This window comes from Coturnix japonica, chromosome 1, assembly GCF_054131305.1.
Source record: "Coturnix japonica strain WE chromosome 1, WE-NBRP24, whole genome shotgun sequence".
Taxonomy (NCBI): domain Eukaryota; kingdom Metazoa; phylum Chordata; class Aves; order Galliformes; family Phasianidae; genus Coturnix; species Coturnix japonica.
Genome location: NC_140663.1, coordinates 50208074 through 50218856, shown reverse-complemented (window position 1 = coordinate 50218856; position 10783 = coordinate 50208074). Strand labels below are relative to the sequence as shown.

The window sequence follows — 10783 nt, the reverse complement described above, 5'->3', positions numbered from 1 at the left end:
ACTTCCAAGAAGTTTATTCTTGCCCTACTAATTCCGATATTTATTTCTATGGAACCTACCACTTGAATGCTTTTGCTGCTCTTACGCCATCCCAAGAGTCTGCCAAGGTGACAGCTGTTAATGAGGGTGTCACAGTGTACTCAACATGAAAAAATGCTCATCTCACTTTGCTTAGCCTACTCCAGGTTTCAGATGGTTTCTGCAGGCTGCAGCAGGACTCTCCCTCCCTACTTTCTCTATGAATGCTGTGATCTGCCTTCTGTGTTCAGTGCTTGTCCATGATGAAGCCTCATTCCGTTTCTCCTACCCTGCCTCTCTGTGCACTACTATTGCCACTGCTGTGGCTCTGTGGAGCTCTCAGCTGAGCACCTTTCAGCACAACTATGTTCACAGTAGAGCTGGCAGAGGTGGCTTATGCCCTCTTTAGCCAAAGCTTGTCTCCAGAATATTAAACCCTGTCAGGGCGAATTTGATGCTAGGAATTAACTTGAAAGAGATTTGATAACCAAGGGCCATACTCATAATGCAGAGCTTTCCATTGAAGAGCTTTCCCCCTCCTGAGCATCTTCTGAATTTTGAGCAGATTTTCTTGTTGCCATGGCAATAGCCTAATTTGCTCTCTTTTTGTGATTTAAGTAAGTATCATGTAAAAACTCTCCAATAAATGATGCTAAAACGCCCCGAGTTTTGGTAGTGACATTGGGTATCTTGCCACGTGACTTAATCTCTCTGAAGCTATCAGCAAGTGCATAATTCAAGACTTCATTTAGCGCAGAAGCTCTTAAAAGTTTGGAAGGGTGCAAGGGAAAGGGAGTGAAAACAGCAGCTTCAATTCTTCGAAAGTATAGAATCTTCAGAAGCAGGAAAGCAGTTGTTTGGGAAAACCACTGGTCTGTCATCACTAGTGATCTGTGTTTGTAGCCAGGCTGGTACCTGGGGGTAGCTTCAGAGAGGTTGAGAATTGTGCTGACTCTAGAGATAGAGCTGAGGGCTGTTCAGCCAGACAGTCCTAACAGATGAGCCAGGAATAACAGCTGAATGAAGGAGTTTGGGTTTTGGTGCAAATCTGAACTGCATACTGTTGTGGTAGAATCACAGAATCATGAAGATTGGGAAAGATCTCTAAGATCACCTAGTCCAACCATCAGCCCATCCCCACCATACCACTGACCATGTCTCTCAGTGCCACATCCACACGGTACTGGAACACCTCCTGGGATGGTGTAGTGGGCAGATAGACTCTTCTGGGTCAGCGTTGACACTCACAGGGGAAGCTGAGTAAAAAGGATGCTCTTGGACCCCAAGAGAGGTAAGCTCATGTAAGAAAAAAAAAAGGTCTCTTGGTCTCTTCATGTGGATGTTTCATTCCTGGAGGTGTTTAAGGCCAAGCTGGATGGGGCCCTGAGCACTCTGATCCATTACTTGATCTAGCAGTTGGAAACCCTGCCTGTGGCAGGGGGGTTGGAACCTGATGATACCTGAGTCCCTTCCAACCCAAGCCATTTTATGATTCTGTGATTCATTGATTCATCCTGCCTGTTTAAATGAGAGTCAGAGAATATCCCGAGTTGGAAAGGACCCATAAGGATCATCAAGATCCAGCTCCTCTGAGTCACAATGCAATGATATGATTTGCAAGCACTGCACTTGTAGGCAAGTTATTAGCCGTAGCTTTAAACATTGCTGTGAATGGTGACTAAAAACACCTGTCTGCTTGGTCTGGGTGTGATAGTCCCACTTTGCTCCTCAGCTGCCAGTGTTGGTCCCACAGAAAACCCTTCAGACTCATAAGGGGCTCTCATGCTCGACATAGAATGTAGTATCCCTGTCACTGCTTTGTAACTCTTAAAATAAAGCTTCATTTGTAGAGGACAGCATTCATTTGGAGGAAAACTGCTTCTCAGGAAAGAGATGTACTATTGGTTTCTGCTATGCTACAAATTTCTGTTCAGAAGAGTTAAAAAAAAATAAAAGAAACAGGAACAGAGCAGCTTAGTCATTTGTTCTGAGGGAAAACTGCTGCTTTGGTGGGTTGTTTTTTATGGTGTGAGGATGCAGACTCCCACCACTGGAGTGTGAAATCACAGTCCCTGAGCGATGCGTACATGAGCCTTTCAGGAACCACGTACTTGCATCCCTTGGGTGTCTGAGCAGATAGGATGACAGTGTGGTTGATGAACAGAGGATATCATGGAACAACGCAGTCTCTCCTGTTTCCTTGTAATCTGCTTGTCTTGTCACTCCCTTTCTGCAAAACAGGTTTTTGTTTGTTTTTTTCTTTTCTTATGTCTTGCATTTAGAAGAGATGTGAAGTGACTGATGCTGTGTGTGGTACTGCTTTGCATGGGCAGAGATCTCTGCATCCACTGAGATTGTGATGACCATTCACAGGGAAAATACAGTGCTGTGGGGTGATAGAACAACAATAAAAAAAGGAATTCTGTGGCTCTAGGGAGAGGAACACAAGTCAAGGCAAGAGAGACAGATGGGGGAACATAAGTAGGTAATGTGAGGTCTCCTTTTCAGCGGTGACAGATTCTGGTTTCTTTACCCACCTCTCTTTGATAAAAGCCTGCCAGTGGGGGTGAAACTTGTGACACCAGAGCCTGTGCACCCTTGTTGTTCGACTAAATTATTCATCCTGTTCCTGCGATAATATAGTTATAAGGAGGAGCCTAATTGAATTTACTGTCTGGCTTTAGCCAATAGGGTGATAAGGATCCAGCAGAACGGGATGACGGTGAATCCTGCCAGTGTGCTGTGAATGTGAAGCAGGAGAGACCAGCAGTTTGTGTGCAGAAGGGAAAGCGAACAGGTCCAGGGCCCCCGGATTAGCAGCCCAGGGAAAGGTAAGGGGCGAGTGGGAACAGAGCTTGCTAGAATCCGAGCCTGTGCCACCAGGGTGTTTTTGTTTAGAGCAAAATACTCTGCAGGCAGCACTTTCCTGCAGGGGTTGGAGGGAATAGGAATGCATGTGGTAGCACTTGCTCAGCGTGTGAAGTGCGTGCCTTTGTCTTTATATGTGCTACAGGGCTTTATAATATCTCATGTTTGTTATGCATGTCTGTGCAGAGATGCCTCTGTTTTGTACGGATGCTGCAGCAACCTATGAAGCATGTGCATTATAAATGCAAGGAGAGAGTGAAAAAGAAATGACCTCATGGGCAGCCTGGAAAAAAACAGTAGTGCTTTCTGGTTTCATTGAAAATGGAAATGCAGAAGCTCTTAGCGATCCGTTTGCAATCAGAAAAAGAGCAAGCGCATGTGCATCTGTCTGTGCATGTATCGAATCTGCAGCGAGATGTGAAAACGGGAAAGAGGTCAGACTGGAGTATTAGTCATGGCAGGTGGAGATAAATGGCAAGCAATTTGTGTAATCAGATTCTCAAACATGGAGAGAAAGTGCAAGTGAGTGGGGAAGTGGATTAATCCTATCTGCAGCGGAGCTAGCTACACCTGGAAAGTGAGACTGGGAGGCTCAGAGCAGGCTATCTGCCTGGCTGGGAGAACTGGTGATCAAAACGTCCTGCCTGCTGGCTGCTCAAGTGATAACCCATTGCATTGCTTCCACTTATTTGCCATCTCCCTTTTCACCATACAAAGAGAGGGTGAGCAACTCCAAGGATCAGGTTGAAGGCTATGAATTAACATGACATTGAAGAACAGGAGCACATCAAGCAAATTAGCCTCTGCTCTTCCTTTTGTTTTACCGACATTGCTCTGATAACAAGTGTCTGCTTAACAGCAAGGGCAGGTTGGGAGAGTGATAAGTGTCACTAAGCCATGTATGATGATGCTACAGACATAGAATCATACAATCATATAATCACCTGAATTGAAAGGGACCCCAAAGGTCATCTAATCCAACTCCCTCATGACAAACAGAGGGCTAGGAAGGTTGCTCAGAGCAGTCCCACTCTTGCAGCTTATATCTTGGATGGAAATAAACTATTAGGGTGAATGCTGAGGTTTTTCAGCTTCTTCAGAAAGGAACAGCCAGAGGGTTCCTCAAAATAGAGTAGCAAGGCAGGCTGCCCCATAGGAACAGCACACAAAATGGCTCATGTTGGATTAACTCAACCTGTAATCTCCAAGGAAGATCTAACCTTGAATAAGTTCTCATTCTGCCATGACACTAAATCTCTTACATCAGGGATTAGATTTGCCTGGCAAAAGTTCTTTGTCTTCTAGGTTTTCCCAACTGTCCCATAGGTGGGAAAATTCATACACAGTGGCTATTCCCACTGGGGAGAATCTTTCTGCTCATCTTGCTCCTATTTACAAGCCCCTGGGCTTTGATTCTGGAGTGGTGGGCTCATCCTGCAGCTTGTGTGCACACACCAGGTGGGAGTGAAGGAGATAAACTGTGTGTACTGTCACTTCACACAGGTACATAAAGGCTCCACCTCACAGATGATGTTTGTATTTGCTGATGTAAAACCCAGAGGGAGCATGCTGCAGCTTCTGGTAGGATGGAGCCATGCTCTCCCCCTCACAAGAAACAGCTTTTTGAGTTTGCCTCCAATTTGCAAAGCACAGGTAGCAACAGTGTGAGCTGGAAAAGGAAGAAAAACAAATCTGGCTATCTGGAAATAAATGCTTTGGGAAAGTCTTCTTTTCTTCCCTTTCCTCTGCCCCAGAAAAGTAGCAATAATAGCACACATTCTCCTGCTCCAAAACACTGTGGGGCCTCCAGGTGCAGAGCAGAGGGCTCTCCTACAGAAGGGGGCATCTACTCAGTGTGCCTGGAAAGCACACTTGAGAGATATGCAACCTACTATGGGACACCTGCTTTAGCAGGGGGTTTGACTTGATGATCTTCAGAGGTCTTTCCAGCCCTTATGATTCCACAATGCTGTGTACCTGCCTGTTTGCACCTGCATGTTTCAGGGTAACAGCACTTTCCCCAAGAGATGCACTCGGGGTTCGGAAGAGCAGCATCCCTCTGACACTGCAGTGGAAGCAGCCGGCATGTAGCACTCAGTGCCGGTTGGGTGAGTGCATTGTTTGCCGCTGCCCTCAGAGTCAACAGTGAGGCTCAGAAGCAGGCAGAATGCCAGAGTATTCCCAGGGAAGCTGACGTCATTGCCAGCTCGCCAGTGCCAGACACAATGCTGGAAAGCTGAGGTTGCTTTGGCCATTAATTGCCCAGATGATTAATTCATTCAATGATACCATTTTCCTGAGTGGAGGTTACAGGGTTTTTACTCTAGTAATGAGGGGCACGATGGGATGCCAAACTTTGCTCTGCGTTGAGGTTAATGCTAATTACAAGAAGCAAGCCACAATATCCTCCAGATCATCCTTCCTCCCCTGGAAAGGGAATCATTTTTAATTGCTCTTATTTCTTTCTCCTTGTGATTTATTTTTCTTTTAGTTTTGGTGTGGAGTGAGGTATTGTTTTTATGAGGTAAGCAGTACTGCAAATTCTACCTAACACACTGAGCTTTCAGACCTCCTTCTTAAGAAGGTTTGTTGCTTTAAATTTAGCTCTTTTTTTATGGCTTCTTCCACCTTGCAAATCTCATTCCACCATCCAAGAATTCCTTGTATTTATGTCATTTATATTGCACAATCTGGCATACATGTGTAGATGTACATATATAGATGTACATGTGTGATCCAACAGGTCTGGATCTCACTGCACAGTACTGCATTCTGTTATGTGGCTTCCTCCCCTCAAAGGATGCTGTTCTGCCTATAGCTGTATGCAGTTGCTTTCTAATCAGTTTGGAGATTCTCCAGAACATTGGGTTTTGTGCTAAACTCTCCAAGACATTTTATTGTTTTACAACTTTTTAGGCTAAATATCTCTCTCCTGCCACATTAACAGCTAAGCAAATAAGCACGGAATTCCCAGGAGGACAACACAGATTTCTGCCTTGATCCAGATACAGCTATTAGCTGATAAACCTGAGGCGACTTGATCTGATAATCTATCAGTAGGTGAAACTGTCAGCTCCAAATGTCTAAGGAAACATCCAGTGCATTTTCAGAGCCACTGTAAGCCATTGTATTTTCAGAGCTACTTTCAGTCAACATCACATCTCTGCCTCCTGTATCTCTCCCTCTGCCTCCTGTACCTCTCCCTCATTCACTCCAGCATTTCTGTTCCTCCCTCCTTCCTCATTGTTTTTAGCTGGCTTTGGTCCCCAGAGGTATACAAAGCTCTGCATCCTAAGTTTTCAAACAGACTCGGTAAGATCAAATTGTAACCTTACAGTTTCTGGATAACCTTGTTATCTGTGGGATAAAATGGTTTCCTTTCTCTCAAAGCAGTAGGTAAGCCATTCTGTCTCTCCATTCTGGATAATTTTTCACTTCTTCCCATCTTTCATAGTTTGCTGTGGTATTCTCCTTACTCACTGAAACACTGGAAAATGTCAAGGATTTTTTCTGAAGCACTGACAAACAGTAGAATTCTGATTAGCTATTGTTGCCAGTTAGGCACTAGTGTATATTTACAATAGGGTTATCAAGGAAAATTAAGTGTTTATGCAGATCTAGTAATGTCTGTGTTAGTGGCTGTCAGGCTCCAGACTCATCTGTTGTCTGTTAAATGAGAAGTAAGCCTATGCTGGCTGCACAGATCAAACACCAGAGCGAGGGTGCAGCATGACTTGCTGGCATTAGCAGGCTACAGTGGCCACAGGACAGGTGGCCCAGGGCATGCACTTGCAATTGAGACCCTGCTCTTAAATAATGAGATGGTCTTAGTTTTAGTGAAGCAATAGAAAGTCTGTGATGCAGCCTTCAGGATGGAAATGATCTTTTGTTTGTGTGACAGCTCTCTGTTGCAAAGGATTGAATTCTGCATTGCCACTACAACAACCCAAAGGGGAAGGAAGAATCACTTGCATTCCATGGTGGCCTATGCACTTGTGGTGGGCTATCATTGGAGGAAACAAAGCATGAGGTGGGAAAGACCCCTTTTTCAGGCTTACTGAAGCTATTGTGCTCAAACCACTTCTGCAAGAGCGGCGGACATTTTTAAAGGGAAATTCAATTTTCTGTAAACTGTCAGGCTGAAATATGAACAAGACAGACAGCTGTTCAATAATTCATCCCGAGGAACCGTGACAGTGGTGTTGTCTTCCTATGGGCCAGATGCAGAAGTCTGACATCATGTGAAAGAGAGGAGAAGTAATGAAGGGCTGGAGAGAAGGGGGAAGACCTATAGAAAGCAGGGAGGAAAAGTTGTCTTTTCTTTTTCAAAGAAGAAAACTTCATTTTATGAAACATTTCAGCTTTTGTGCTGATTTATTTCCTGCTCTTAACAAGAACCACAGCCAGCATTTCTTCACTCTGTACCTCAGCTGGGAAGCTTAGAGAAGCACTGATTTACTTATTTCATCTCACACACAAGTGAGAGCACATAATAATTTCTTTCAAAATATTAAACCAATGTCTTCCACAAGATCTTCATCATTTGAAATAGTTATTTGTTCAGCTCCCTTAAGTGTAAAAAGAGGGTTAGCTCAGGCCTTACATTTTCATTTCTAATTTTATTGGATTTGGCAAGAGCACAAATGTAGAAGGAATATATATTTTAATTTGCTAATTCTAGTCCTTTAAGGACAGCAGTCTGCATAAGAAAACATTCTAGGAAAGCACTTTTTTGTAGCGGTGACAGCTGAAATCAACATTATTCAGAGCAGAATAAGGATTCCACTGACATATCATTCCCATCCAAGTGAATAAAGGAAGTCACACTTTGCTGGGACTCAGGACACTCAAGACTCGAGCAAAGAAACAACCAGAGCTGTTTTCACCATGCTTCCTGTGTAGCCAATACAAGATACTTTTAATAAGGAAGGACTTGAAGGCTCTCACCGACAGTGTATGAACTTCATAAGTAAATGCATGAATATTTACAGAGCTCTATTATAAAAGTAAAACCAAACACTGAAGAGCATTCAGCTCCAAGTTGAATCAAACCTTAAAAATCTGCCATTTAAAATATAGTAGCTCTCTCTTTTTTTTTGGCACATTGTATTATTTTTAACACAGGATATCTTTGCCCTGCATGGCTGTACATCACAGTAAGCCCATCCACTACACTGCTGTCATCCTCCCCAACTTTCATCTGTTTCTTGCTGGGCTTACAAGAAGGTTGAACAGCCCTGTAGCACCTATAGGAAAATGTCAAAGACTTTCTTAGCACAGAAGCACTTTTGCTTGACATTGCAGAGCAAACTGGTAAATACCAGGGGAAGGTGTTAAAAAAAAGAGACTCCTTGGAGAAAGAAGTTGAGAAAAGCAGGTATTTTCTCATTCATCTTAGCAGCACAGCATGGTTGGGATTACCCACAGCTGTGGAAAAGTAGGGGGAAAAAATGTGGGAATCTGGGAAAAAAGAGTGATCATGTGGGCCTGGAGGTGACAGACAACACACCACTGATGTGCTGTGCCTACCACAGAATCACAGAATCACAGGGTCATTAAGGTTGGAAAGGACTGCTAAGATTATCTAATCTAACTGTCAGCCCATCCCCACCATGCCCACTGACCACGTCCCTCAGTGCCACATCCAGTGACTGCACCACCTCCCTGGGCAGCCTGTGCCACTGCAGCACATAGGGACCAAGTGCACAATGCACATGGGTGGGGAAATGCACCCTACACCCAGCTGCTTTCTAAAGTGGGCCTCACAAAACCAAAGACTGAAGGACTGATGGGTTAGAAAGCATTTATTCTTTCTTAGCCCTGAAATATTTGGTTTTGCTGCTTAAAGATGAGACTCAATGTCTGTATTTACTGTCTGATTGCTAAAGCATTAGAGCACTTTGGAAAGAGGTGTTGGATGAAATGCTGCACTCCCTCCAGCAGCTGAAGGCTGCCATATTTAGCTCAATGCATCTATCTAAAATAGGCCATTGTGTATTTAGTTAATCTTGCAGGCTGGCTTTCTTCCTTCAGCATCCTCGTGAAGCTTCTTTTAACAGCAGAGAGAGGAGTAGGCGAGGTATAGTGTGCTGTTTTATGATAAAACCAAAAGAGACTGTCAGGAATTAGCATGGTGGTTACTCTTGGCAATCTTAACAATACAACAGAGCCTCTCAGCCAGGGCTTTCTCTTCTGGTCCCTGTGGAATAGTTTCATGTGTGAGAGTTTCTTTTCTTGAGAGCATTTAATGCACCAGCTTCACAGAAATGTGAGGCATAGGAGAGTGCCTATCAAGACCTCAAGCTGTCAGCCCCTATTAATACACAGGGAGATTTTTCCAGGAAGATCCTTTGATTTCTCAAACTGCTGGTCACAGGTCATAGACCTCTGTCTTTTCATGCCATACCTCTGCCTTGAAAGAAAGTGGCAGTTCTCGTGCTGAGTCCTGCAAGCAGATGGCATCACTATCATCCCCTCCCTTGGAGGAGCCCACAGAATGAGCAGGATGATGCTTTTGTTTACTTTCAGTGCTGACATATCTTCTGAAGTCACCAGATGGCATCACCTGAACAAGTGATACCAGCTATATAAGATCATCTGCCCTTCACTGTGGTCAGAAGGGGAGAGGGATCAGATCTGAGCCTAAAACATTTAATGACTTCATTGAGAATCCTGTTCAAGCTGATGAGAATTTTGCTTGAGCTGGAAGAGAAAGAATGGACCAAATGCTTTCTGAGATGTGGGGTTTTGTTTTGTTTTGTTTTTGTTTTTGTTTTTGTTTTGTTTTGTTTTTTTTGTTTTGTTTTTGGTTTGGTTTGGTTTGGTTTGGTTAAGTAAGTAGCATTGCAGGTTTTCTTTTACACTCTGTTCTGCTAACTTGCAAAAAATGTTTGAGTTAGTAAATATTCCAAGAAAAGCAAAGGCATCAGAGGAATACATAAGACACAAGCTTCTGCATTGCTGTGGCATTTCATCTGTCAGATAGAAAATGTTTGTAGAGAGATTTGGTAGCCTGTGAAGCACAAAACACAGTCAGATGCTCATATTAGCTGATGACAAGTTCTGCACTTCTTGGCAATAAGCAGTCATTATACTTACTAGGTGGGAATACTGAGTTACTAAATAGTTTTCCCATCACATTTTCCCTAGCCAGAAGTTTTCTGCTGCTGCTTCATTAGTAGTAAAGAGCATCAGGTAGGTACTGTGGTTGCACCACAGTGTGGACAAAGGCAATAGTTTTATTGAAGTCTGCAGACTTACTGCCTCTTACTAACAAAGAAAACCTTGGTGGGCCATGGACAGCAACAGCACCCAGGACTGAACTGTGCATGAGGTTCAGTGATGAAAATCCCAGGGAAGTGGTGGAGTCACCACCACTAGAGGGATTCAAGAAATATGTGGATGTGGCACTTAGGGGCATGGTGGGGAGGAGTTGACAGTTGGACTAGATTGTCTTAGTCCTCTTTTACAACCATAAAGATTCTATGGTTCTATGAAACGGCAGAGGGAAGGCAGGGCCATGGCTGACAAGCCCTCTGCCATCTCCTGCAACGCTTGGCAGTGTTCCTTGTTCAACCTTCAGAGTAGCTAACTGAGGAAGCAACTCAGGAAGGGATTGCTGCCAGGTGCTGACTGGCCTTGCAGATGATGCACAGATAGCAGCTGCTACTCAAGACCTATCTGCCCAGGACACAGCTACTACTTTACAGGATGAAGAACCTAGCTCTTCTGAATTGCTCAGGCAATGTCCTTGCATTAGTTTACCATCAGATTACATACTGCCCACTGAAATTTGGGGAGCATTACAGGCAGACAAAATGCTGTCTTCTTCACTTGAGCTTTCAGGGAGATGTTGCATTGCTTTTGCTGAGGTAGAGGTGGTTTGGGCTCAATACTG

At 44.0% G+C, this 10783-nt stretch overlaps 1 protein-coding gene across 2 annotated transcripts in view; it reads left to right on the top strand.

Annotated features, from left to right (window-relative positions):
• Positions 1–2752: 2752 nt before the first annotated feature.
• Positions 2753–10783, top strand: part of SYN3 (synapsin III) — a 191540-nt gene continuing 183509 nt past the window's right edge. For both annotated transcript variants that reach the window (XR_014943349.1, XM_015863657.3), the window contains exon 1: positions 2753–2849. The gene's annotated coding sequence lies outside the window, so the exon portion shown is untranslated. The remainder of the gene's footprint in view (positions 2850–10783) is intronic.